Here is a 27,037-nt window from a genome sequence, read left to right as displayed (position 1 = left end):
ATAGTATTAGAATTGAAATTACTTGTCTGGACTACGGAGTGAGCAGGCCATAATTTGCCACTTTGTTAAGAGATCAAGCTACAATTTAAAGGTAGGGCAATAGTGCATACTAGATGAACTTCAACTTGAAAAACTAGATACAGAAGCAGTTATATGAGATTTTCTGACACATTAGATACTGATCATAATTTTTCAAAACAAATATACTAAACAGTGAAGAAAGACAATGTTGATGTTATTCCTAGCTGCTTCATATTAAACTATTGTACTTGCAGAACAGTTACAAGCCGCTGTTATCAAGCTGTATATTTTTCTAAAATGTTTTTAAGTTGAAGAAATCATTGACTTCTGTGTCCAAGCTGTATAGAATTAATGTCACAGAACTGTTCTTTAAAAAATACAGGGCTGCAAGGCTTATTTCACCCTCACCTCCCACCCTCCTTATGCTGAATATAGAAAAAAAACCATGTGCTCAATTTTTAGAAATAAAGAAAATATAAGCACATATTAGTGTTTAGTGACACTGTGTTGTTCATGAACACTTTCATAAATATTTAATTGCACTGGATATTTAGGGGATCTTTGTTTCAGGCCCATGTGATATAGGTGTTGCATTTATACTGTTATTTTATTTCAAAATCTAGTTTTCTTTGTTAATTTTGAAAAAAATATTTATTTTTTGATATCGGTAATGGAAAATTCACCCACACCATTGGATGCCAAATTTGGATGAGTTCACCATTTAAATTTGCCAAAAATATCTTTATTTTAAATTAAACTTAATAAAAACACAAAAACCCATTTTGACATAAATGCAAATCTGAAATTAGGACTAAATAGCTCCAGCCTTTTTATAGCTTTTAACTGTCTTTTGTTTATGCTACTTTGTTAAAAAAGAGCAATAGAAAAAGTGGTCTTCATTCCTGATTTTACCTGTAGTTTAGTAACAGTATCCCTGTTCAGACACTGTATATCATTAGTGTTCATTAAATTCATACTGTTGTGCATTGTTCTTATATTCCAGCTACCTGACTTGGATTCTTTCAAAATGTGATGGTTTCATTTTGATAGAAATATGCCATCTCTCTGAAAATAACTATTAAATATTAATATTCATTTTTCATTTAAATAAAAGCTGTTTCATTGTGATCAGAGTTAAGCATATACACTATAATTATAACTCTGCCATTGTAGTTAAACAGATGTAGAACGCCTACAGCTCCTCCTGGTATTTTCACTGACAGCACAGAGAAACTGCAGAGGCTTAGAGGATATCAAAACTACTGGAGATGTTTTGATAGTGCCAGTTAATAATGGTGGAGTGCACATAAGATTCTCTGTACCCATACACGAACATACGTTCTAAAAATCAGATGTACACTTGCTAGTGTCACTAACTCATTAGTATGCCTTGTAGTTGAGCAATATATGCCTGTTTTAAGACTGACTTCAGCAACACTTATAGTCATATAGTCTATAGTCATTTCTCTCAGTCATGATTTCCAACATCATTAACAAAAACCTAGGAACCCAAGATTTTTATAGAGAGTTTTACCTGAGATGTTAAGACCTAGAATAGTCAGGTTCTTAGGTTCTGGGGCAGAGAAACTGTAAAGGAAAGGAAAAAATAGAAAAAGAACAAGTGTAAATATACCTAGTAGCTGCCTGTGGATCTATCATTTATGAATTAGTTGTCATGTATTAATTCCTAAAATCTTCCTTGAATCCACATAAACTTATTTCCTCTAGACTCTAAAACAATAAATTCTAAAATGCAATTAGGTACTGGGTGAAAGAACCTCTGTTATCTTCAGCCTTTTAGAGATAACTTCACCAGGTCATTTTCTCTGTATTTCTCTTCTACAATCTGCTTCTTTAGACCACTAAATTAGAGCTGCACACAGTCAAGAGGTGAGTACGTTATAGGTTCTTGTTGTTACAGAGATATGGGTTTTGCTTTATTCAAAAGCCCTTTCCTAACAATCCCCAACAATATATATGAACACTGTTGCTTTCTGCCCTCAGTAGTGCTGAGATCTTCTCCATAAATGGCAAAAGATAATTCAAAGCTTACCTTTTTCATAGGTCTAAATAACTGATGTTTCTTCCCTTCCAACCTTGTGTCCATTATTTTCCAGTCCGTTATTCCAGTCCTTGCGTCCATTATTTTATCCCATTGATTCATTATCATGAGATCCTTCTGAAAGCTTTAACTATGTTGAATTACATTTTAACAAAACTTTACCCTCTTACAACATACTTGTACCACAGAGACATTGAGGTTGGAGAGGACCTCTGAAGATCATCTCATTAACTCCCCCTGTTCAAACAAGGTCCATGTTCAGTTAGGTTTTGAGTATCTTCGCAGATCTGAGACTCCACAACCCCTCCGGGCAACCTGTTCCAGTGTCTGATCATGCTCACAAAAAAAAATATTTCTTGTGTTCAGATGGATTTTCACATGTTTTTATTTGTGCCCATTGCCTCTTGTCTAGTCACTGGTAACTGCTGAGAAGAGCCTGGCTCCCTTGTCTTCATTCCCTCCATCAGGTATTTATATACATTGATGAGATTTCCCCTGAGCCTTCTCTTCTCCAGGCTAAACAGTCCCAAATCTCACAGCCTCTTCTCATATGAAAGATACTTTTAACCATTTTTGTGGCCCTACACTGGATGCACTCCAGTAAGTCTGAGTTCTTATACTGGGGAGCCCAGCACCCAACACAGTACTCCAGATGTGCCCTCACTGGTGCTGAGAGGGAGACTCACCTCCCTGCAGTATTCTTCCTAATATAGCCAAGGATACCATTAGCTTTTTGCCACAAGGGCAGATTGCTGGATTATGGTCAGCTTGATATCCACCAGGACCCCAAGGTCCTTTACTGGGGATCTGCTTTCCAGTTGATCAGCTCACAACCTGTACTGGTGCCTGGGTCTACTCCTGCCCAGGTGCTGGACTTTGCATTTCCACTTATTGAACTTGAAGAGGTTCCCATCAGAGTATTCCTCCAGCCTAGCAAGGTCCCTCTGAATGGCAACACACTCATCTTAAATATTAGCCACTCCTCCCAATTTGTATCATCTGTGAACTTGTTGAGGGTACAGTCTGTCCCATTGTCCAGGTCATTAATGACGATGCTAAACAGTATTGCCCCACTATCAACCCCTGGGGTACACGGTTAATGACTTGTCTCTAACTCGACTTTGTGTCGCTGATCATAACACTCTGGGCCTGTCTGTTCAGCCAGTTTTCAGTCCATGTCACTGTCCACTTTTCTAATTCATACTTCGTTAGTTTGTCTCTGAGGATGTTATGAGAGACAGTGTCAAATGCCTTACTAAAGTTAGGTTAAATAACATTCACTGCTCTCCTCTCCTTCACCACTCTCCTATTACCCACCGAGGTAGTCATCTCATTGTAGAAGGCTATCAGGTTGGTTAAACATTACTTCCCCTTCATAAATCTGTGCTGACTACTCCAAATCATCTGTTTATCCTTCATGTGTTTGTAAATGGTCTTCAGAATTAGTTGATCTCTCACTTTCCCAGGAATTAAGATGAGGCTGACCTTGTAGTTCCCCATATCTTTCTTCTTGCCTTTCTTGAAGACGGGGGGTGACATTTGTTCTAATCCATTCTTGGAACTTCTCCAGTCTCCGTGACCTTTCAAAGATAATTGAGAGTGGCCTCACAATGACATCAGCCAGATCTCTCAGCACTCATGAGTGCTACCCATCAGGCCCTATGGATTAATATATGTCCAATTTGTTTCAGTGGTGCTTAATGTAGTCCTCCTCCATCAAGATTAAGTCTTCCTTGTTCCAGACTTTCCCCCTGATCTCAGGGAGTTTTCTGAAGGCCAGTTTTACCAGTAAAGACCAAAGTAAAGAAGGCATTGAGTACCTTAGCCTTTTCTGTGTCATTTGTTGCAGATCTACCACCTCATTGAGCAGTACACTCACATTTCCCCTAGTCTTCCTTTTGCTGCTTATATATCTATAGAATCCTTTCTTTTTGCCCTTCATGTCCCTTGTCAGATTCACCTGTACACTTCCTTTTCATGTCTGAGTTTCACTAGGAGCTCCTTGCTCACCCATGCAGTATTCCTTCTGACTTGGCTTCATTTCCTGCTTGTCAGGAGGGACCTTTCTTAACCTTGGAGGAAGTGATCTTTGTGTATTAATCGGTTCTCTTAGAGCTCTTTCCTCTCCAGTGCCATATTCCATCAGATTCTTCCAAGCAGATCTCTGAAGAAAATAACTCTGAAATCCAGCATTGTGGTACTGTTTTTTGTCTTGTTCCCTTCTCTTGGGAACATAAGCTCCAACTTGTGGTCACTGCAGCCAAAGTTGCCCCTGACTTTCACACCCATGATATTCCTTGCTTGTGATTATCAGATCCATCAGAGCATGTTTCCTTGTTAGAGCCTCATTCACTAGACTAGTTAGAAAGATTATGAAAATGTAAGCTTTGAGCCTAGATCTTTATGATACCTGATTGGCAATATTTGTTCACTTTATTAAAAAAAAAGGAAGATTTTACTCCTACCTAGTTCGTATCTTTTAGCAACTCTTAATATTTTAAGAATTTTAATCCACAATGAATCTGTAGCATAGAACAATTAATCCACCTTGTTTAAGACTGCTCTTCAACCCAGAGCTCTGTTTCTTGGCCACAGGAATTGAAACTATTCTTGTGTTACAAGTTACACCAAATTGTTATAAGGTATAGTTAAATATTATCCACCACACTTCCAAAATATCCCTCACTCTATTTAAAATTAGGAATAGCAATGGGATTAGGATTTGCAATGGGATTTTATCCTTCTAGTATTTCTTTGGTTTTGACCCAGTTTCTTGTATGTATTTCTACCTATTTCACACTGTAATTTGAAAGAACTTTCTTCTGCTACTAAGAAAATGTAAAGGATTTTTAAGAAAAACAAAGGATATTCAGGATTTTTTAAATCTTGAAGCCCTATAAAGTATTATTGTGTATTGATTGATATATCACTACATCTAATTCTATACCTACGGTGACAATTACTCTCAGCTTGTAGTAAAGTAGAAGAAAATCAGAAGAGTGGAGCAGGCATGAAAAGAACAAATAGGATAATTACAGAACTTAAAGAGAAGAACAAAGAGACAATAGATTTTCATTAGAATTTTAGGAAGATGATTATTTGTTGATGTTTTGTGAAGTGTTATGTTTGTGTGCTGATGATTTCTGAAGTGTTATTTGGAGTGTTAAAGAACCTTTGACACATCATTTACATTAGACTAGGCTATTCATGGTACTATAAATCTAAATACAAGACAACAGAAGGAAACAGAAGAGTCAAAAGCACAGACAAAACAAATTACTAGAAAACTCGAAGTTTTTAACTTAGTTTTGTATAAATTTGTTGCTATAATTTTAAAAGTTAAGTTAGAATTGGAGCAAATTCTACACTTGTATCTATCATTTCTCACTCTCCTGTCTCTGATTTTTTCCCTTTTGACCTGGCACTCTTTGAAAAGATTTTTACCAGCTCCTCTTAAAACATTTCTTGTCTAGGAAAGAAAAAAAGCAGTCTTTTCAAGAAGGATGGGGGCGAGGGTTTACATTTTTACTTTTCTATGGTGTTTTTTTCCTTCTTTATCTTTTTCATATGTCACTTTTCTCAATGTTTATAAAATTATAAAATATTCCTAATTTATATAAAATTATACATTTTTTATATATAAAATATACAGAGCATAAATGCATACTAGGGACATTTTACTATACATCAATTTCAAATTAACTCTCCTTTAAACTACATAATCAAGGCTCAGGGCTTTTTCACAAAGTATTAAGAAACAATGTTATCTGAGAGAACAAACTTTTTAATAGAATGTTATTGGATCTACATAAAAATATCCAGAAAAATAATCTATTTTTCTTTTATAATACTTCACTCACTAATCTGTGTGGAATAAATGTACCTACTATACAGAGTTGCTTTAAAATACAGAATTCTGGTTCTTATACTGTAATTCTACTGTTTCATTCTTCTCCCTAGACCCCCTGTTAGTGTATTTTATATTTCCTCTAAGAGAATGACAAGAAATCAAAACAACAAATGTTGAAGGAATTGTCTCTGTTGCAATTATGAGATTATTTTTCATGCTTGTTCACAGAAACCAGCATTTCATTTAGAAGTGACAGAATACAACTGTGTAGTTGTCACTTGTGAGATGAAGGTAATGCAGATATTTTCTCCAGTGTTGTGGTTAAGTTATGTTATCACATCCCTCTGAACAATTCCAAACAATCAGCCAAAATTATTCAGTGCATCCTGTCTTATTCAAGATATTTAGACTAGATGTTATTCTACCCACTTTCTGTTTTAAACTTTCCACTCAAATAACACACCCTGTTTAATGTTAAATTCTGAACAAAAATTTCTATTCATGATATTTTTGTTTAAATGACTGATGCTGCAAAGTTTTATCCACTAGCTTTGAGATTATTTAACAGTTTCAGTACTAGAAGGAACTTCTCTGCAGAAGATATCTGATGACATCAGGGAGATTACAGGATTCAATACAGTACGTGTTTGATCTTACATGACCTTCCATCTGAAGAGCTGCTGTGGATATTTGTAGCTGATAGAGCTTACAACCTAGGTTATTCAAGTAACATTATCTTTTTCATCTCCAAAATATATTCTTACTGTGCATAAGAGTATCTTGTGGGAAATACTACATGTTACTACTGTAATAGGATTTGATTTGTACTTCATCATAAGTACAACACATTGTTGCTAAAATTTGTTAGAAAGTTACAGAAATGTTATTTAAGGTCAAAGAAAATTTTACCAGACAACCTCAATTATTGTTTTTGCTCCCAGAATGTCATATCAGTTTCTTGGAATGTGGTTTTTGTATACAATTATTTACCATTTAAAAAGCTTTCTTGGTTTACTTTCGTATTTCCAAGACTATTTTTCTCCAAAATCCAGTGTATCTTTTCATAGGTAGGGTTGAACAGGTGCATCTTAAGACTTCACTGAGGTACTCTTCAGTTTACTGAATGAGTACACAGACATTTCTGTCATACATATTCAAGTATACCAATTTATAAGACTTTCTATAAATACATATGTGGGTAATTTTAAAGCCTGCTTCCTGGACACAAATAACAAATCATTTAAGGATGTGCAAAACCCAAACGCAGGAGAGGCACAAACGTGGCTGCAATGAATTGTTTTCAGAACTGGAATGCATATTCATTGACATGTTTTACAATATTCAAACATCCTATCATTAGTCTTTACGTTGATGAGCTGTCAGTCTGTCTAAAATCTGTAATCATAAACACACTTATTTATGTAGATGGTATCTTATGCAGTCTAGGTCTATGACAGCTTACGCATTTGCATATTTCCAACACTGAATTTAACAGTAATACATGTATAAATACACTCCAACCAACAAGGCTCCACTTTTCTTTAAACCCATAAACATTTCTGAATCATTATAGTAGTATAGCTTGACTCTAACAGTCCACATTCAAAAAAATCCACAAGTTCGCTGGAAGGCAACTGTCTTTCCTAGACCCTCACATCTCTAGTAGCTGTACTACCTGGTTTGAGCACCCAGAAAAGAAACAGCAAAAAAAAAAACCCTCATGCAAAATGAAGGTTGAGACAGACACATAGCCTTACTGGGTAAATCTCTGACCTCCTAATCCTTTTAGCATGAGATTATGAGAAAGAGATTGAGGCTGTCTATACCCCATAATGGCCCAAAAGGGCAAGTATGCTCAAAGCCTATTATGTATCGCATAGAAAAGGAAAGCAGCATCACAGAGAAAATATTCAGCAGTAAGTGGAGAGCCATTGTCAATAGCTGTAAGGGAAGTAGTTTGATAGTTGAAAACAAGCCTGTGCATTTCCTGAGCACATACTGTTCACTCCTACATTGTCCATCTCAAGGTTCATTTTGATTTCTCACATTAAGTTGATCCTTAAGATCATCGGTCCCTCAAAGAAACTCAAAACTAGCTGTCTTAAAAGGCTGCACATCATAGATGCCTTGTTTCAGGTTGTTGACTGCAATTTTTTTGTGGTCCTAGCCAGCCTGGACTGCGAAGGCATCAAAGAATATTTCCAGGAGATGGCAATGGAATTGTAGCATCCTTATTACTGTCCCAAATAAGTTCAGGGACAGTTTCTAGCCTTGTGACAGGAAGGCAGTCCCATTCATTCTTCAAAGCCACAGCATCCAGGCCCTAACATCTGTGCCAAGATAGGTAAATGAGCAAAAGCTAGTAATATCTGTCCAATTAGTATTAGTACTAATTGAAACACAATGGATAAGTCCATGGTCAACACTAGCAAGAGAAAAAGAAGAAGAAAAAAAACCACCTTAAAATTAATTTCTATTTCTGATCTTCAGTAGAAGACCGAGACAGAATTTTATTAGAATTCCTCCTTTAATTAATAGCTTATCAGATTACTGGCAAATTTAAGCGCAATAGAACTATTTTGCATGAGTGCTTCCTGTGGTAGGTTGTCTGGATTCTCATTATTAACAATTACAACTGCATACTTTTGAGCCAACAAACTCAGCAGATGTCAAACAATGAATAAATAGCTTCAGTGCATTTAGAATCACTAAACTTTCAAAAATTAGATAATCAGTGAAAAATGTACCAGAGAATCATCAGAACAGCAATGCTCCAACCTAGCAGAAACAAGATTTAGTATCAAATTTTTTGGATGATGTTAAAGAGCATACCACCCCCCAACCCCCACCCCTTTTTCTAAGCTATATTACTTCCACAGAACAGACATGCTAATTAATAAAAATGTCTAACAATTTTAATAACTTATCAGCTATTCTTGTCACTTGTACCAATAACTTATGCAGCAAATATTCTTTAAATCTTATGAGACCTCCTAGACAAACCACTTCAAAAGGTACACTGCCTGAGCTTGAGGAAAAGAAACCTGTGATCACATTATCTTCATCATGACACAAGCCTGAGGCAAGTATATTGTCTTCTCACTCACACAGAAATAGCAAACAGCTTGAGGGAGAAGCTGCCAATACAGCTTGGGTTTAGGTCTGCTCACTACTTTATTCCTCATCTGAGTCTTATCAACTATGTATTGAAGAAACTGTTCAAAAGGCTTCACCAGATTGATCCCTGATGCCTATTTGGGAAGACCAATATACATAATCAGAAGTCATTTTTTCCTCAGGTCACCAGTCTTTGTTCTGGAGGAAGACAGTTCTGGTTTGCGTGGTTTGTGGCATTTGAAACTTGAAAAAACAAGCAACACAAGTTTTGGATAACAACAAATTTTGAAAAATTCACAAGGAGGAAGCATGTGATGAACAGCAGGATATGGAATCAATCACTGCACTTCTTACAGTGTTCTAGCTTGAACAAGCCAGATAGATAGTACCAGATGCCTCAGATTCAGGAGAAACATAGAAAACAAATTTTTACTGAATGGTAAGGATTCATCTGCCAATACAGAAAGCCCAGTAACTAAAGTTTAATATTTGAAGGGTCCTGTCTTTTCAAAACATGTTTGGTTTTTTGGTTTTTTGTTTGTTTGTTTTTTTCCCCCCCCCCCATGATTGGAACTTCATTAATGGTATTCCGAGTAATTTCACAGTCTTTCTCCTTTTTATGAAATCCTGACATGTACTTGATCTTAATGTGATCTTGTGCCCATGAGTACCACAGATTAATTCATAACAGCCCAGGAAAAACTCCAGTGCAGGAGACAGAGAGGTTACTTCTCGAGAACCACAAATGCAAGGTCTAGCTAGGACTGAACCTACCTAAAACTGAAAGATTTGTTTACAAACTTGAGGCTTGAATCTCCTTAAATTTCAAGGACAACACAGCCCAGAAATAAAAGTACTTTTCTCTACAGTCAAAATACACCAGAGAACACTTAAATAATAGTCTGGACTTCTTGTTATTGGGAAGGTCACATTTTGAGTCAGATTCTTACCATCAAATATAGTATTAATTCCAAGCATATTAACAGAAAGCACATTTTCCCTCTTCTTCCAATGACAGAAATAAATATTAATAAAAAGACTTCCATTAAGTATGTTACCAAGGTTTAACATTATGTATGCTTAAATTAAAATATTATTGATTCAAAAGTGTGTACTTGCACTTACTAAGAGGAGAAACTATTCCAACTATAATATTCCATCTGTAAAGATGATGCTGAACATTGATTCTGCAGCAGAGAAGAAAAGGTGATTATGTTTTGAAAACTAATAATGTGTAGCTTCAAGCAACTAAAAAAAAATCAATTGATATTTATTATTTGTTTTCCAATGTGCTATATGTTCAACAGCCCTTTTTCAAAACTGCAGACTACTTATACCACCATCTAAAAATATATAATTGTAATTGGAAAAATAAAAGAATATAGTGACATTTTTCTTTCATGAAGTTTTCTCCTGTGAACAGTCTTAATTTTCCAATAACAAATCTTTAGAAAGAAGAAATGCATACACAAAATCCCCACAAAGTTGTTTTAAGTCACCTGTACAGCTGCCTCTCCATTGCTTATGTACAACTACTACAGCTTCAAAAATAAGCCTAGGCAGAACACTATTTTAAAGTTAAAGTTAAATTTAAAAAGATAGCAGTGAAAAATAACTATTTATATCAGTAGATGCTGTTTTCTGAGAGTACTTTGCTATGCAACAAATCCATCCACAGCTAAAGTCAATGGAAAGATTATTTCTGACTTCAGTGGGCCCTAGGAGAAACAGACCTGAATTACACAAATGTGTAGGACTGTTTATAGTCCTTTTCAGATGACTACCCACCCAGGACAGGGCAAACTGCGCTTTTCAGCTAACTAATTTCTGTTATGGGGCTTCAGTCACTGCTTTGATCTCAAAGAGTCAAGAAGCCAATATTTTAGTACTATGGGCCTGAACTACTAAAAATATTAAAGTAGATATTCTTGTGCAATGTAGTTTATTTGTCTCCTGATCCTAATACATAAAAGCAATAACACCACCTCTACCACTTTAACTATGAAGAACTATGTTCTCATGTCCCAGTGCCTCAAAACTCATTGACACGCTTAATTTTTCCCCAACGCCATTTATTCTGAAAAACGTGTGGATGTTTTGATCCACACCACTGTCCAGGTCTTACAAAATAACCCTTATACAGGGATAAAATAGGATCATTTGAGCTGGGCAGCTTTACTATCATGGCTAACAGCCATGGAAAGGAAATAGCAGATGTCCAATGGTCTCTCAGACTGGGTAAAATATATGTGTGACCTTCATCATCGGCATATACAGATGTACTTCCAGTTTTACCAATGTAAAGAATATGTCCTGTAATTGAATATTGACTCTTTAATTAAGTATTCATTCAGATTATCAGATCCTATTAATCCTTATTTGGTTATGAGTCTTTTTTTCATGTAGCCTACTTACGAAAACAGATTTGAAGTTTGATGCCTTAACAGCTGCATTATTGCAGCCTGTCTTTTCCTAGCCAAATTCGCAATTCACCTCAGGGAAAAGTGTTTTTAAAGAAATATGTGATTAATCCTTCTTTCTGTGCTCCTTTATTTGGATCTGTATTTTTTCCTGATATTTTTGCTCTTTTCCATTTTGTAAAATTATATCAATGTATAACATATAAAGTAAGCACCCCACTATGCAGAGAGATCAGACCTTAGAAATCCCTACAAAAATGTCCGCACTCAGTAAGCATTAAAGCCTACTTTTAGATTCAGCATACATACAAGAGAAGTAGCTAAACTGCATTAATTTTGTTCATGTAGGATATTACATGTGCTGACATAAGTGTAACTCAAATGATACTGAAGGCTTAATCAGAAAAATTAAATAGGAGTAGGCTTTTTGTTTATGACTTCGTAAACTGGAGGAATTTAAAACTTCCTCACAAAGATTTAACAAGACTTTTTCGTACTTGTAGTGTAAGGAAGCATTACCAGAAAATGCAGAACATACTGATAGAAGTAAAGGTCAAGCCTCACTTCCATTCATCTTGAACACTATGCCAAGTTCTCTCCATATCATAATTCATCAAATAATCTAATTAACTTGTTTAAAATTATAATTAAGTTAGGCATACTTAAGGTCATGCAATTACAGGTCTGTGAAGAGAGTTTTACACCAACAAAGCAGCTGCAATCCAAATGACAAATCACACATTCTCTAATAACTCTCCATTCCCAGACAGTTATTAATAATGTTTTCTTTAAACCAAATTAAAAGGGGGTTTTGTGCTGTCTATTCAGGAAAGTACTAAGAATCTCTACAGTTATTGATTTGGTATGAGGCTTCTTGATTGGAATCTGGAATCATCATCTCCCAAAAACATAAGAAGAAACATCAGGAGTTGTTGGGGTTACCAGTTCCTGCTTCACTACTGAATTCACAGTGATTTAGTGTTTGGGGTTTTTTTTCTTCTGATTAATCTTTTAATTTCTTCATTTCTTATGGACATAAATTTGTTATACTATATGGTCTTAGAACCTGGTCCTCCAAAGAGGTGAAGAAAAAAATTCCCAACTACTCTAATAAATATAAAAATCTCCCCAGCCACTGAGCTGGATAACTTCAGCAATATATGATCCTTTATCCATGGTGAAGATACACTGTAGTTGCTAAGAGGAATGGAGATGGGTAGCATTAAACTATTTTGTCTTATTATCTCTTTCAACAGGCAAAATTCACACCAGACTGAGTCACCTGAGATGAAGCATAGCAAGGCCAGAACAAGGAGACTGCCTGACAGCAAGTGCACTGATATCTCAAGAAACCCATGTCCATACAGGCAGCCTCAGAAATTAATAGAACAGAAAGAATGAGTAGGTTTGTTTGCATTTTACTTGATACATTTTATTATGTGTTTGATAAATAACATTATAAAGGTTGGCTGGGTATGGAAGATATAGAAAAACTTCAAAAATGGTCTTTAAGAAAACTTAAAAATGGTCTTTAAGAAAAAAGAGGTATCTGGAACCTCTCGGTTGTTAAGCAAACAACTTTTAATAAGTAACGCTGACAAGTTAGAACTCAGACACTGAGTGAACCAGACCCCGTTGGCTCTGAAGAACACACTGTTACTTTCTAGTATATTATCAAAGTAGAAACTGACTTTCCTGGGTCTCCAAGAAGCTCATAATGCAAATCAGGATCAGTGGAATTGGTCCCTTGCCGATGCCTTCTCAAAATGCTTTTGTCATTCACTGTCATTGCTGCTTCCTGGACTTCATTCACATATGAATGAAGTCCAGGAAGCAACAAACAACTGTGTATTAAAAAATATATAAATTCTGTCCTTCTTATCACTGGGACACCACAATCTCTGTAAGCCTTCCTCAATGAGAGGAAATACTGGCATTACTGAGGTCTATACTTCAGCAACAGCATATTTCTTTCAATATTATTTTAATGTTTTGCAGTTTGCCAAAAAATCTTATAAAATCATTACATAAAATGTGAAGATGGTTCAAGCACAGATCACATGAGACATATTAAACTTGAGCAGCATGTTAGGTGGTATTTACAAAGGTAATGCCAGACAAAGTGAGATTTCTGCATCAAGAGATTGCAGGGAGAGGAATAACATCAACCAACAACAAAAAAATCCAATAAAACTTACCTTCATCTTATTTCTATTGCTTTCCACTAATACTGAAGTGATCCTGCCTTTGAGGCAAAGTTGCTGTTAAAGGGCCCCAGTAGAGTAGGTAGAGAAATCCCTATGGAGAAGTCAGAATCAGCAACAGCAGCAAGCTTAGCAGCCATAGCTCAGAATGGAAACAGTGTCTGGACTGCCCGGTAGCTCTTACAAGGCCATAACCAGCTTGGAAAAAGTCCCTAAGTTGCTTCAAAAATAGTTCCAAAATACTAACTTTTTAAAATAGACTTTCATGTGTACTTGGGAAATAGAAATTAATATTGACAAATTAAACTAGTGAATTACATACTATTTTCTATCCCATATATCAGATTTATTTTTTCTCTTTCTTTCTTTCATTTGTAATTTCTTGTCTTTCATCTTTCTATTGTTTCCTTTATTTTTTCCCTTTAGCTGCTATTTATCTTTTGTCATACACTTCAACTTCTTCTTTTCAGCTTTGGTCAACAATATTATGATAGGTCCTCATAGCTGAAATTCTCCAAATGCATCACATAGCTGAAATATAGCTTCAAATTGCTCCAGGAAATTAGAAAAACAGAATTTTCAGTCTTTTTTTTCAGAAGTGAATCTCAGGAGCATATATGCTATGCATCATGGTCAGACAAGAACATCAGAGCAGTCTTGGGAATGGAACTGACACTCTACCCTGTATTTATCATAAGACAGTTCTCTGAACTAAAAAAAAAAAAGAAAAAAGAAAAAAATGCACTTTCAAACTTCTGATCTCTGAGCCCAATTGACCTAGAATGAATAATTACAAGTCTACAATGTATCGTTTCATAATCATCTCTTGCATGTTTAATTAAAACTTCTGTTTTCCACCTTCTTTTATTAAATACAAGCGTTCTTATGAGGCCTTTAAGATTTTATTTATAGATTAGGCACTGGGCATTTCAATACATTTTACTCATTGCCAATGAGCTGCATTTATTCAGAAATAGTTTTCTCTTATGTTATTATGAAATATATTACTAGAAGTTATATATCAAAGTCCAGAAAGGACATATCTATATAGAGTTGTTGAAAAAAGGACAAAGTATGTGTGTTTATAAAATGCATATAGATATACAGAAAGTAAAATAAATAAAGGGGAACAAATGTAAAACTCTTTGGTTAAAAATGATAGTCCCATTCTGTATGTATTTGTTCTTTCTTGTTAAGACTGCTTATTTGTCTCCAGGATTCCCAAAGATAAAACATGAGTTCATGCCCAGTAAAGTTTACCCAGAAACACATAGTCCTGCAAAACATTGCATAAGCAGTGTAAATGTGAATGGTGTGTATATATACACACACATCTGTGGGATGCAGAATTCATAAGTAATGGAGTCTCTCTCTCACCTCTCAGCTGTTAAGATGCCTACCTTTGTCCTACATTACAGGAAACATTAAAAAAACCCAACAAACTTCTTCCAAGGAAAGGTTCATTCAGTATATTCACAGAATGTTAAGGGGCAAACAAGTCTTCACTTAAAAAAAAAATCCACCACATATCTTTTCTTAGTTTGGATTTATGGGGCACACATGCTATAGAATTAAAAGCAAAGGATCATGTCTCATCCTTAAAAGAAATATCCAACTACAAGCAGCACTGCAATACTTTAATCAAAATGTTTATTCTTACCACTTTTTTCATGAGCCCTAATAATTTAGGTACTCAGCATCCCCCAGGGATCATTTAACACCAATAAAAACACATGTTATCCAAACGCAAGAGATAAAAGACAGCCAATTATGTTTAACAGCAAAACTCCAGGCTAATGTTCCCAAATGGATGATTAGTCAGAGCAGTAGATTATTTTGTGATATTTTGCAGAAAGAATAACACTGCTTTTTTTTCCCCTTTTAGATCAATCTTTCCCTCTAGTGTTATCAAATTAATGCATAGTTTTAACTCTGTTTATAAAACCAGTAGATGACATAAAAGGCAAATTCCTTTATTTTCCCATTTATTTTCATTAGTAATACTATAAGTATTACTCATTCAAATGAATTGAATATCCATTACATATTATCATTTCCTCTCCTTCCCCATCCCCTCCCCGCAATCGCATGAAATCTCAAGTATAAATATAAACATCAAACATCTTCAGCCCTATGACAAAAGGATGCCACCAACATACTTTGTTGACCAGTTCTGCTCTAGAAATCCAGAAATATAGGAATATTTTTAACTCTAGTACATATCTTCAAAAGACAAGGGAGGAACAGGACCAGCTCCAGGTTAAACTAGACCAGGAAAACGTTGGTTCACACCAGGAGTGGAAATGAAAGAGTGGAAATGTAACAGAAAAAACCACAATGGCATATGTTTGATTCCCCATTGACCAGCAAGCAAGAATTGTAGTTAAATTTTATAGATTCAAGAGACTTGAACAAAACCAACTGATCTGCTGTGAAAGAACACCTCATTTAGAGGAAGAGAAATTATTTTCTTTTCTCTTTACTTTTTTGGGGGTGGGTGGGTTTTTTCATTTTATTTTGATTGTTTGTTTTCCTGGTAAGTGACAACTGATCACTTAAAGTATTAGATTTTTATTTTCACTTGGATCTTTCACAGATATCTTGTTTAAAACTAAGTATCTACACTATACATTTCTGAACATCTGTTTTCATTTGGATCTATTTGGTCCAAAAGTCTCTAGTTTCTTGTGAACATCATAAGGTACCAAAGCGACATCAACTCAGAGCCCTGAGTGATCTGAAAGACTAATTATTATCAGCTGTTACAGAGGCTCTCAAATAAACAAACAACCACCAAAACTTAAAAATTTAATGTCAACACAATTAACTAGCCCTCCACAATGATTCAATTACATATTCAAATGTTGTGAGAGAAGAAAAAAACTTCCTAAGGTTTAATGACAACCCAAAACGCAGAACAAAGCACCACTTTCTAGGGTTTAACGACAACCCAGAATGGTCTGTCACTCACCTAACAAATGAGTCTCAACCATGAAGAACTTCTGAGGGCATCGTTCCAACCCTAGTCACCTCAAGGAGTTTCCTTGGGCAGCATCCCGACCCAAGGGGGGAGTCCTCAACCACAGCACACTGCTCCAGGAGACAAGCTCAAAATGGCTCCCCAGGGGACTCCATTTATACCCAGGCCGAATCTGACCTGTAGTCAACAGCGGCTCCCACTGGCCAAGGCCCCAACTACTGTAAAGCCCTGAGAACAGGGGCAATCAACAGCTGCTACACTTCAGCAGCCAAGAAAGCCCTATTTTCATTGGGCAGGTGCACCTGCTACGTCAACATCTGCTAATTCAGGTGACCATTCTACTGTCCCATATCATTTATTGTGAGAGAGCAAAATATTACACCATCATTCAGGTCTGATGCCACCATCTTTTATTGTCAACTCTGGGGATGTCTCTGAGCAGGTCAAGTTTTCTCACAAAAAAAATAATATCAACTCACTAGTTCTCAGTATTTCAAAGTGAATTTTGAAGTCTGTTTAAAGCATCATTTCCTCTCTATGAAATGACATCAAACTAGAGCCGATCGAGAAGCACTCGATTTCTGTATTTATATGTATATATCTCCTATATTTGTTTAATTACTCTAGAAATAGCAGGGGTCATGCAATTCATGCAGCACGTGACTGATGGAGGCAAGACTGTCTTAAGCCTTGATGGCTTATGAACAGGACAAGCAGCAGCAATTAAAATTCATATAGATGAACTGAAAGGAAAGAGATCATGCAGGGGAAAAAAAAAACCACTATGGAAATGTAGAGTGATCAAAACATATATCTACCTTGACCATGAAGTAGCTCATTTTACAATCTAAACATTTTACCTTCTGACCACAATCAAGAAAAAACCTTGACTTGTAATTGATTGCAAACACTCACTGCCTTCAGCCTTTTGAGTGAACATTACACCAACCTGATATAAGCCAAAATGCCCTTACTGGAATTTGCTTAGGCAAATAGGAAGCACTCAAGGTTAAGTGCTATGTGCTGCCACTACCCATGTGGGTATCACAAGAAATTTTCTAAAGAAAACATTTCACAAGCACAGCTCTGTCAAAACAACATCAGCTTCCAAAACAGCAGATTGGACTCCCAAGAACAGACTACTGCACATGAGAAAGTTAACTCTGGGTTACATTTAGCTTGCAGCACACCCTGCCACACACCCACAAACACGGGTCATATCACTAGACAGGTAAGAAGTAGGCCCACATCACAAATCTCGGGTCTTCAACAATCACACTAGTTACCAAACTGTTCAAGATGTAAAATCAGTTAAACAAGAATTTCATTTTTGGGAACCTTTGACCTCAAGGAGGCACCTACAGGTCAGAATGAAACAGCAATTTTTAGGAAGATCTTTCTAACCAATCATGGACTTGACATTCATGTGATTCACTTGAGTTCTAGCTCTTAAATGTATTCCTGACAACCTATTACCTTTTATTTTGTTATAATACCTTCTGAGAAGTACTCAAGGCACCTGAAACTAAAGCAGTTATAAAATTTTTCCTCTCATAGTTATCTGAGCCAGTGGGAAAAGGAGTGGGAGAAAGAAGCACATCTGATTTATACACTCTATGGGGTTTTTTTGCTCCAGCAATACCTTTTCTGGAAGTTATGGCACAGAAACATGTCTCTCCTGAGCTTTTATACTTGCAAGCAGTACAAAAATAAATGCACTTTCACTGGATGTCCAGCATTTTTTAATCCAAAGGCGGGGCCTCTGGGGGACCTTTACCAGAAGGACTAAGCAACTCTCAGAATTAAACGCTGGCACTAGACAGACTGGCATCCAGATTGTTTGATCACATTCCTGGACATACTACCACCTGTTATCTACATTTCTCATCAGAACATGTACATCCCCCATCCACAAATGCATGCTGACATATTTAAATGAGAATATTTTTCTGACTAGATTTTTGGCAGTGGGTCCTCCTGGTTTTGTCATCATATGTCAGATAAAGCCATCCTCATGTTTGGGGGATCCTGCGTTTTTTCTTGAACTTCTCAGCATTTACGTGTGCAATAAGGATGTTTCCATATAATTTCTTATCCTTATTTACCCTTTACTGGTTTAGAAAACACAGAGTCCTATTTAAACTGCACTTCTTTCTCCTTACCCAGGGAAGAGCTGCTCTTGCTATGATGTTACTCAACCACAAACTTTTACCCAGCATGCAGGAGTTCAACATATAGTTGCAACTATACAGGTGTCCAGATCACCCTGTACACAATCCATTGGTCTATGATCAGATCTCTAACCCTCAGGTAAAGTTGAAGGCATGGTGTGGCCCCATCAAACCCTAGGAAATGTGGGACAAAGTGTCAAAGGGTTGCCTTGGCCCAGATCCTCCTTGGCCACTCAAAGTAAAAGTGGGTCTTGGCCAAGGGGTTGAAAACTTAGGCTCTTCCTCCAAATCTGTGTGGTCTCACACATTTCTGAACTTTCATTGAGATTCTCATCATGTTTAGTGAGGCTAAAAATAACTTCTAGAGTAAAATACATAAGCATCTCGGCTGTAGATCAAATAGGACTTATCGTAGTAGCTACAGAAATAAAATAGGAAATACAAACTCAGGTTGCTCAAAAATCAGAGAAACGAACTTAACATTACTTGAAAATTCATGTTGACTGAGTAAATCTCCTGACTAGGAACCATTTTGGTTTTACTTTTCTTTCTGGTGGGCATATCGGGATAGAGAACTGAAGGAGGACTGACTCCTAGTTTCTGTGAATATTTTGAATTATATATGAATAAAGCATATAATCATATGGAAGCAACATATGCAGATCTCCAGGTTCACTCTTACATCTCTGAAAATGTCTTTTTTTTCCCTTCCCCACCCCACTATGTAATGTTAATTAAATAACCAGACTCTTCTGACCAGAAAAGCATGTGAGCCTACAGTACCAATCAATATCCTATTATGTTTTAAATAGCACAGGCTAGGGGACTTTTAAATTTCCTAACCATTGTGCCTCTTCTTTTAAAGCATGCTTGCACTATAGTCAAAATACACTATCCTCATACCATTCTCTTCTGTCATCTCTATATCACAAGTTGCCACTCCATCATATTAAATATTTTTTTTGGAAGAGGTTCTATAAAAGATAATACAAGTATAAAAATTATATATTATTTTTCTCGGTGTGGGTTTTAAAGCAATCAGCCTTGCAATAAACAAGAGAATCTCTTGATAGGAACAGTCAGTATTTGTCAGGCATATTTCCTTAAAAAGAGTTGACTTGATATTAATAGCAATCTGTTGTTCTCCCTATCAATCAGGAATTGCAATCAGCCACAAACACACCCTCTAGTTCTCCTTCAATCAGGGAAATAGTGCAGAAACTCAATTGCAAGTATTTAATAAATTCATAAAGGGAAAAATCCATCTGAAAATGTTGGGACCACACTGTGATACTTTATTTAAACTAGGATTTTTCTTCCTCTGTGAGCAGCTTTATCATTTTCTGTGGGTCTTCATAAGCAGCAGAGTACTAAGAGTCTTAAGATCTAGGGTTGTGTGTTTTGCGAAATTTTTAGTTCACAGTTATTAAGAAAAAAAGAATCAGTGTTGAAACTGTTATTATTTATCACTACTGAAAATGTATGTCTCTTTTTTTTCAAGCACTTTTTGGGAATGGAAAAGTAGGTTACTTGTCAACTCTTCCCAAACAACCTCTACAACAAAGCACCAGAGCAGACTCCCATTTCCCAACAGTGAGGTATCATTAAAAAAACACCATGAATTTAAAACCCAGAAGCTTCTTTTTGAAGAAGTTAAGACATTAGCAAAACAGATTGTTTCTCCCAATGGTATGTTTAAACAAGCAAGGTACTTTCAAAGTGTTACTGTACGGAACAGAATTTCACTTATGCATGTGTTTGTGATGCCAAATACAAGCTTCTGAAATGCCTTGCAGATTATCGCTCATTATCAAGGACAGACTTTGTTAGGTATTACTGAGTCTCCAGTCTTGGTACCATATGTTTTAATTCCCCTATGGGATATCTCAACCAGGGACAAAAAAATCACAGAAGGCAGAAAATTATATGAAACTCTTGGCAGTTCTTGAGAAAAAACATGAAATAGTTTGGGGATTGACATTTCTTTTTTTTTTTTCCCCAGGAAGATTATCTTAGAGTACTGTAATAAGTTCATACCTGATACATCACATCCAAGAATCAGGAAAGATCTTTTTTCAGTTTGGCTGAAATATAAGGTAAAGTAACTATAACCTTGACTTAAAGTCATCTGAGATTCTTGGGAATCTTTCTATTTGCTCTAACTAGGTAAGTCCATATTAATACTGATCACATTGCAAAATTCTTTTAACAATCAGGAATATGTATATACTATTTACAAGAAAGAAAAGCGTTTTTAAGTCAATGTAAGAGACAATTTTTAGATTGTGTTCTTGAAAATTGCAAGGTAGAAGTGTTACCTTTAAAATATGGGTACCTGTAACATTTTTTTTTTGCCCTCTAATTGTTGCCTAGTGAACGCACTGTCCTAGAAAAAACATCCAATAACTGAGGTGTTATAGCTCTGGTGCTATCGGGGGATTTTATTCTTACGTAAATTCATTTTACTAGTGACATCAGAACAGGAAGGCAGTCTAGTATTCAGGCTAAAAGAGATGTTCTTTGGTGGCCTTGGAAGCAAAAGTAGAAGGAGTATTAAACTCTGAAAGTATCAAGAATTCAGTTTGTCTAAATCATAGAAGACTAGTTCTCCAGAGGAAATGTGGAAGATGGGTTACAAAATATATATGTGTGTATATATATATGTATATCTAAATAGAAGAATTTGAAGACAAATATTTCTACTACTATGAATACCATCCTATAAAGTTTCTCCTGTTTAATGCAAAATAAACAACTCTTCCGTCAGAAAGCATGTATTAAGTACAAATTGTTCCTATACTAGATACTTCTACCAATGATCTTCTAACATGTTGGTCTCTTTCAAGTACTAGTTAAAAATATTCCAGAAAAGGAATTGCCATTACAGAATTGAGATATACTTACAAGGGCAAGAACTAAATGCCAGGAAAGGAATTTTCATTTGGACCATTAGACCCAAGTAAACTAGATTACATTCACCATTTAACATCAATACTAAATCTTAAAATTATCAGACTAATACTGCTCTGATACCATACTAACTAACCGACTTCCTAAATTATTATTATATTTGGCAAGAAATATAAGTCTCACACTTAGGGTATCAATACAAAATTATTCCAGTCTATCTTTTGGTGGGAACATATAGCATGCCTTTTATCATATAGATTCTTCTGCCTTGCACGCTAATAATAGTATCCTGCAAACTTAAGTCAGCAATGAAGCTGTTCTGGTATGTGATGATGGGCATATTATTTTGAAAACACTATATAAAAATGCAATAATTTAAAAGATTAATTTACAGGAGTCATACATGATGACTTATTCTTCACAGGTCTAGTGTTTTAGGAAGGCATTAAACTATTCTGCACTGTAATTTGTTTTTCATGTGTATTTGTCATCTGCTTGGCAGCTAAGAATAAAATGTGTCTTTTTCTCTCTTTGCTCTCCTTGGCTCAGTGTATTGCAACAATCATATACGCTAACAATTATATATACTTAAATATTCAAAACGTTTTTACTTCATTTTCAGACACAGCATCTGAAGTTCTGGATATAAGGGTAAATTAGGACATGTACCCTAGGCCTAAACTGGGAAAGTATCTGTAACCTCCCCCATTGTCACCGAAATGCTCCATCTTGATGACAGAAATAGCCAACAATGACACTTAATAAGCTTTGTAATACTCCACTGCAAGAAAGATTTTTTCTTGGGATGTTATTCTGTTGTTCTGAGGCTGCTGATGGCAGCTTGTGCAATCAAGACCTAGAGACAAGCCACGGGCATATCAAGGTGATTGTACCATATTCAGCAACATCTGAAGCCAGAGCAATGTTTTTTATTCATCTATATTTTCCTGAGCGTCATTTGGAAAATTGTCATACTTCACTAGTTTTAAAAATAGTTAATTTATTAAAATTTTTTATAATTTTCTGTAATTGTTTCCCATAGTAAATGTGGTGCTCTTGAAGGACATTTTAAAAAGACACGGGATACAAAATAAAACATGGTGACTGAAGTAAGAATCAAAGACAGTGAAGTCCAGTAAAATAGGATCTACATTTAATTAAATTGGATTTCTCACTCTGGAAGGGAATGATAAATAGCATTATTGTATTTTAGAATGTTTTAAATCATGACACATTCACATATTTATGTTGTTATCAAACATGTCTAGACATGGCTGCAATGAAGTTCTCTGTTTTACCCTTTTAATTAGGGCTTTCTAGTCTGCTTTTTCTAATAACTTAGGCTCAGTAATTTGCTATAATGAAATCAAACGTATGTGTAAAAGTGCAATGAGAAATTCATACAGTGTTCCCATTTAATAATAATGGAACTGAATTTGACTTCTTATTTGTCATTTCTGTTAGAGGGATAAAATTAGTAATCTACTGGAAAAGTTACCAAACAGACATGCCAAGAAACTAATGACTGTTTTTCTGTGCAGTTAGTATAGTAAAGACTGAGTTAGCCCTAAACAGCCTGTATTTTTAACATTGGAGAAGCATCTAAGCATTAATTAAAAGTAAAAAGACATTAAAAACAACATAAATGAAATACTAAGTTTCTATCAAATTCATACCTTTCATCACTTTACAAAAACATGTGTTTTGTTCCATAAGCAACTTTTTCATTCTGAAGATTTACAGCTGTCCACTACCTTTTTTCCTTTTTTTTTTCTGTGTGTGCATGGGGGTTTTTTTAATCTTTTTTTTTCTTCCAAACTCCAGAGCAGTCTCAGAATGGCCTAAAGAGTCTACATGACCTTTATGCTCCATCCTTATTGGCTCAGACTGCTGATCCCAAGCTGAACCTTTGGACACACAAAACAGAATGTCACCTTTCAAATGCAGAATGACCCTCTCTCACACTGAACCTAGTGTCTAGTAACACTTTCCAGACTGTAAACACCAGGAATATTTATAAGAAAAGGATTCTTGGAAAGTAAAGAAACTTTGATTCCTAGCCTTTAAAGCCTGAGTCTTTTCGGGTGAATTTACTATAGAGGAATATTTAAAAAAAAATCATGCTTCATAAGAGAACTCAATGAATTCAAATCTCTCTGGTAAAAAAAAAAAAAAAAAAAAAAAAAAAAAAAAAAAAAAAAACCACCACCAAATTTTAAGATAACAGAGGTTTTTTCCTGTAGTAAGAGGAAAATTGGAGGTTAAAATAATCTCAGATTACCAAAACTATGCAGAGAAGTTGTGTGTAGGTTTGTTGGGCTTTGCTGCACAGTGGATGTGTACTCCTGTGTGCTTACTTACCTGTGTTTACTTCAGTCAACAACAAGAAGCAGATCACTTCAGGCCAATTCTTGTAAAAGGATCACATGAGAAGGACTCTACTATGGAATATTATTTTCTAAGCCATCTCAGCCCATTTACCAGAATTTCTCCTTTCAAAACAGAAATTGCAAAAACAAATATATCAGCCACATTCTACCAGATATTTTAAGCCCTGAACAAACAAGATGAACACCCATATGGTGGCCAACAATTTAAAAAGTGACTCACAGTCCAGAGTGGGACAGTGTGGACTCAGTTTAGGCATCTGAAAATAATGTGTGTACACATGGTCACAACAGAAAGTGGTGGGGACAAAAACGAGAAGGGTGATCTTCCCTCTGAAAAGAAGAGCAGCTGACTGCAAAAGCTATCTGGAATGGAATTATATAGACTCTGATGGAAGTTCAGATGTCTCCACCATATAGAAAAACCTGTATTTTTATGTCAATATGTCAGCACCTCAAGTGGAATCATGCACACACCACCTCTTCTTCTGCACATCTTCTGTCATTGATAAAATCTAAAATACATTTATAAGCATAAAAGTTTGGAAAATTTCCCTGTATTTTAACTTTTATGGATATGTGTGTGTGTGCGCGCGCATGCATATACCCTTACAAGTAAAGCAGCCCAATCTGCTCCCCGTATAAAAACAGGATAGGGAGTGCAACTAAAAAAAGGCAACTGGTGATAGTAGTAGACAACTCTCTTCTGAGAGATACGGACATACCAGTCTGCTGACCTGATGCACCCTCTAGAGAGGTGTGCTGCTTATTGGAGGCTTGTATCAAGGATGTCACCAAAAGACTGCCAAGCCTTGTACAGTCTGCTGACTATTAGCTGCTGTTGTTTCACATGGCACCAGTCATACATCCAGGAGCAGTCTGAGGAGTATCAAGAAGGACCACAGAGCCCTGGGAGCAGCAGTAAGCGACTCTGGAGTGCAGGTAGTGTTTTCATCAATCCTCCCAGTCAAAGGGAAGGGGTTTGAAAGGGCCAGTCAAATCTGGCAAATCAACAATTGGTTATGGGATTGGTGCCACAGCCAGGGGTTTGGCTACTTAGACCATGGGCCTCGCTTTGAGAAACCTACTGAGAGCTGATGGGCACCATCTGTCAGAGAAGGGGAAGAGCATCTTTGGTCACGGGCTTGCCAAGCTGGTGAAGAGGGCTTTAAACTAAAGTTGCTGGGAGAGGGGAACCTCAATCCATCCCACTCCTACCAGTTTGATGTCAGTACCAGCAATAGATGCCCAGAGCCTGGAGAGGGGTCACAGGTCAGCAGGAGAGCACCTGAAGAGCAGCACAAAGGAATTCCAGACAGTAAGTCAGCTTCATGGGCGCCCAACTTAAATACCTCTATGTAAATGCATGCAATATGAGGAATAAACAAGAGGAGCTAGAGATGTGTGCATGCCTCCAGGGTGTCGGGGGAGGCAGCGGGTCTGCCACCAGCCTGATTGAAGAAGAATTTGGCCTTGACAAGATTCCAGTGTACCCTTGAAAGAAGAAACGTTTGCCGAGTAAACAAGATAAGAGGAACTGTGAGCAAGGGAGTAGGATGGAGGAGCTGCAATTCTGCACATACTAAGGAGCAGAGAAGAAGAGTAAAAGTTAACTAATAGCAATGTTGAAAAACAATAATGTAACCAATCAAATGAGCACACGGCTTTGTAAAGCAGATATAAAAGAAGAGAATAGATAATAAAAAGTTGACATTTTGTCCGCATCAATCGCTTGTCGTGTCCATCTCTACTGTGACACCAGGGCTAAAATTTTATTGGCATTGCGGAAACGTGGTGCAATGACTGCTATGACTGGAGTGTTGGAATGGAAGGATACAAGCTCTTTAGGAAGGACAGGCAGAGGAGATGAGGTGGTGGGAGTTGCCCTCTATGTCAACAACCAGCTGGAGTGCATGGAGCTCTGCCTGGGGATGGATGAGGAGCCAACCAAGAATTTATGGGTCAGGATTAAAGGGAAGGCAGGGACAGGTGACATTATAGGAGGGTCTGCTACAGGTCTCCTGGACAGTAAGATCGAGTGGATGAGGCCCTCTACAGACAGAAAGGAGCAGCCTCACATTCACAAGCCCTGGTCCTCATGGAGGACCTCAACCATCCCAATATCTGTTGGAGGGATAGCACAGCAGGGCACAAGCAATCCAAGAGGTTCATGGAATACATTGATGATAAATTCCTTCTCCAAGGGATGGAGGAGCCAACAAGGTGAGGTGCTATGCTAGACATTGTTCTCATCAAAAAGGAGGGGCTGGTGGGGAGTGTGAAGTTCAAGGGCAGCCTTGGCTGCAGTGACCATGAAATGGTGGAGTTCCAGATCCTTAGGTCAGCGAGGAGGGAGCACAACAAGCTCGCTACCCTGGACTTCAAGAAAGCAGACTTTGAGCTCTTCAGGGATCTTCTTGGCAGAGTAGCATGGGATAAAGCCCTAGAGGGAAGAGGGGCCAAAGAAAACTTGTTAATGTTCAAGGATCACCTCCTCCAAACTCAGGAGCGATGCATCCCGACAAAGAGGAAGTCATGTAAGAACACCAGAGAGCCTGCATGGATGAACAAGGAGTTCCTGGTCAAGCTCAAACACAAAAAGGAAGCCTATAGAGGGTGGAATCAAGAACAGGTAGCCTGGAAGGAATACAGAGAAACTGTCTGAGCAGTCAGGGGTCAGGTTAGGAAAGACAAAACCCTGACAGAATTAAATCTGGTCAGGGATATCAAGGGCAACAAGAAAAGCTTCTACAGGTACATCAGTGAAAAAAGGGAAGACTTGGAAAAATGTGGGCCCTCTCCGGAAAGAAATGAGAGAGCTTATTACCCAGGACATCAAGAAGGCTGAGGTAATCAATGACTTTTTTGCCCCAGTCTTCACCAGCAAGTGTTTCAGCCACACGACCCAAGACGCA

Source organism: Strix uralensis, chromosome 1 (genome assembly GCF_047716275.1).
Source record: "Strix uralensis isolate ZFMK-TIS-50842 chromosome 1, bStrUra1, whole genome shotgun sequence".
NCBI classification, from domain to species: Eukaryota; Metazoa; Chordata; class Aves; order Strigiformes; family Strigidae; genus Strix; species Strix uralensis.
The sequence above is the reverse complement of the archived record's forward strand: the minus strand, read 5'-3'. Positions refer to the sequence as shown.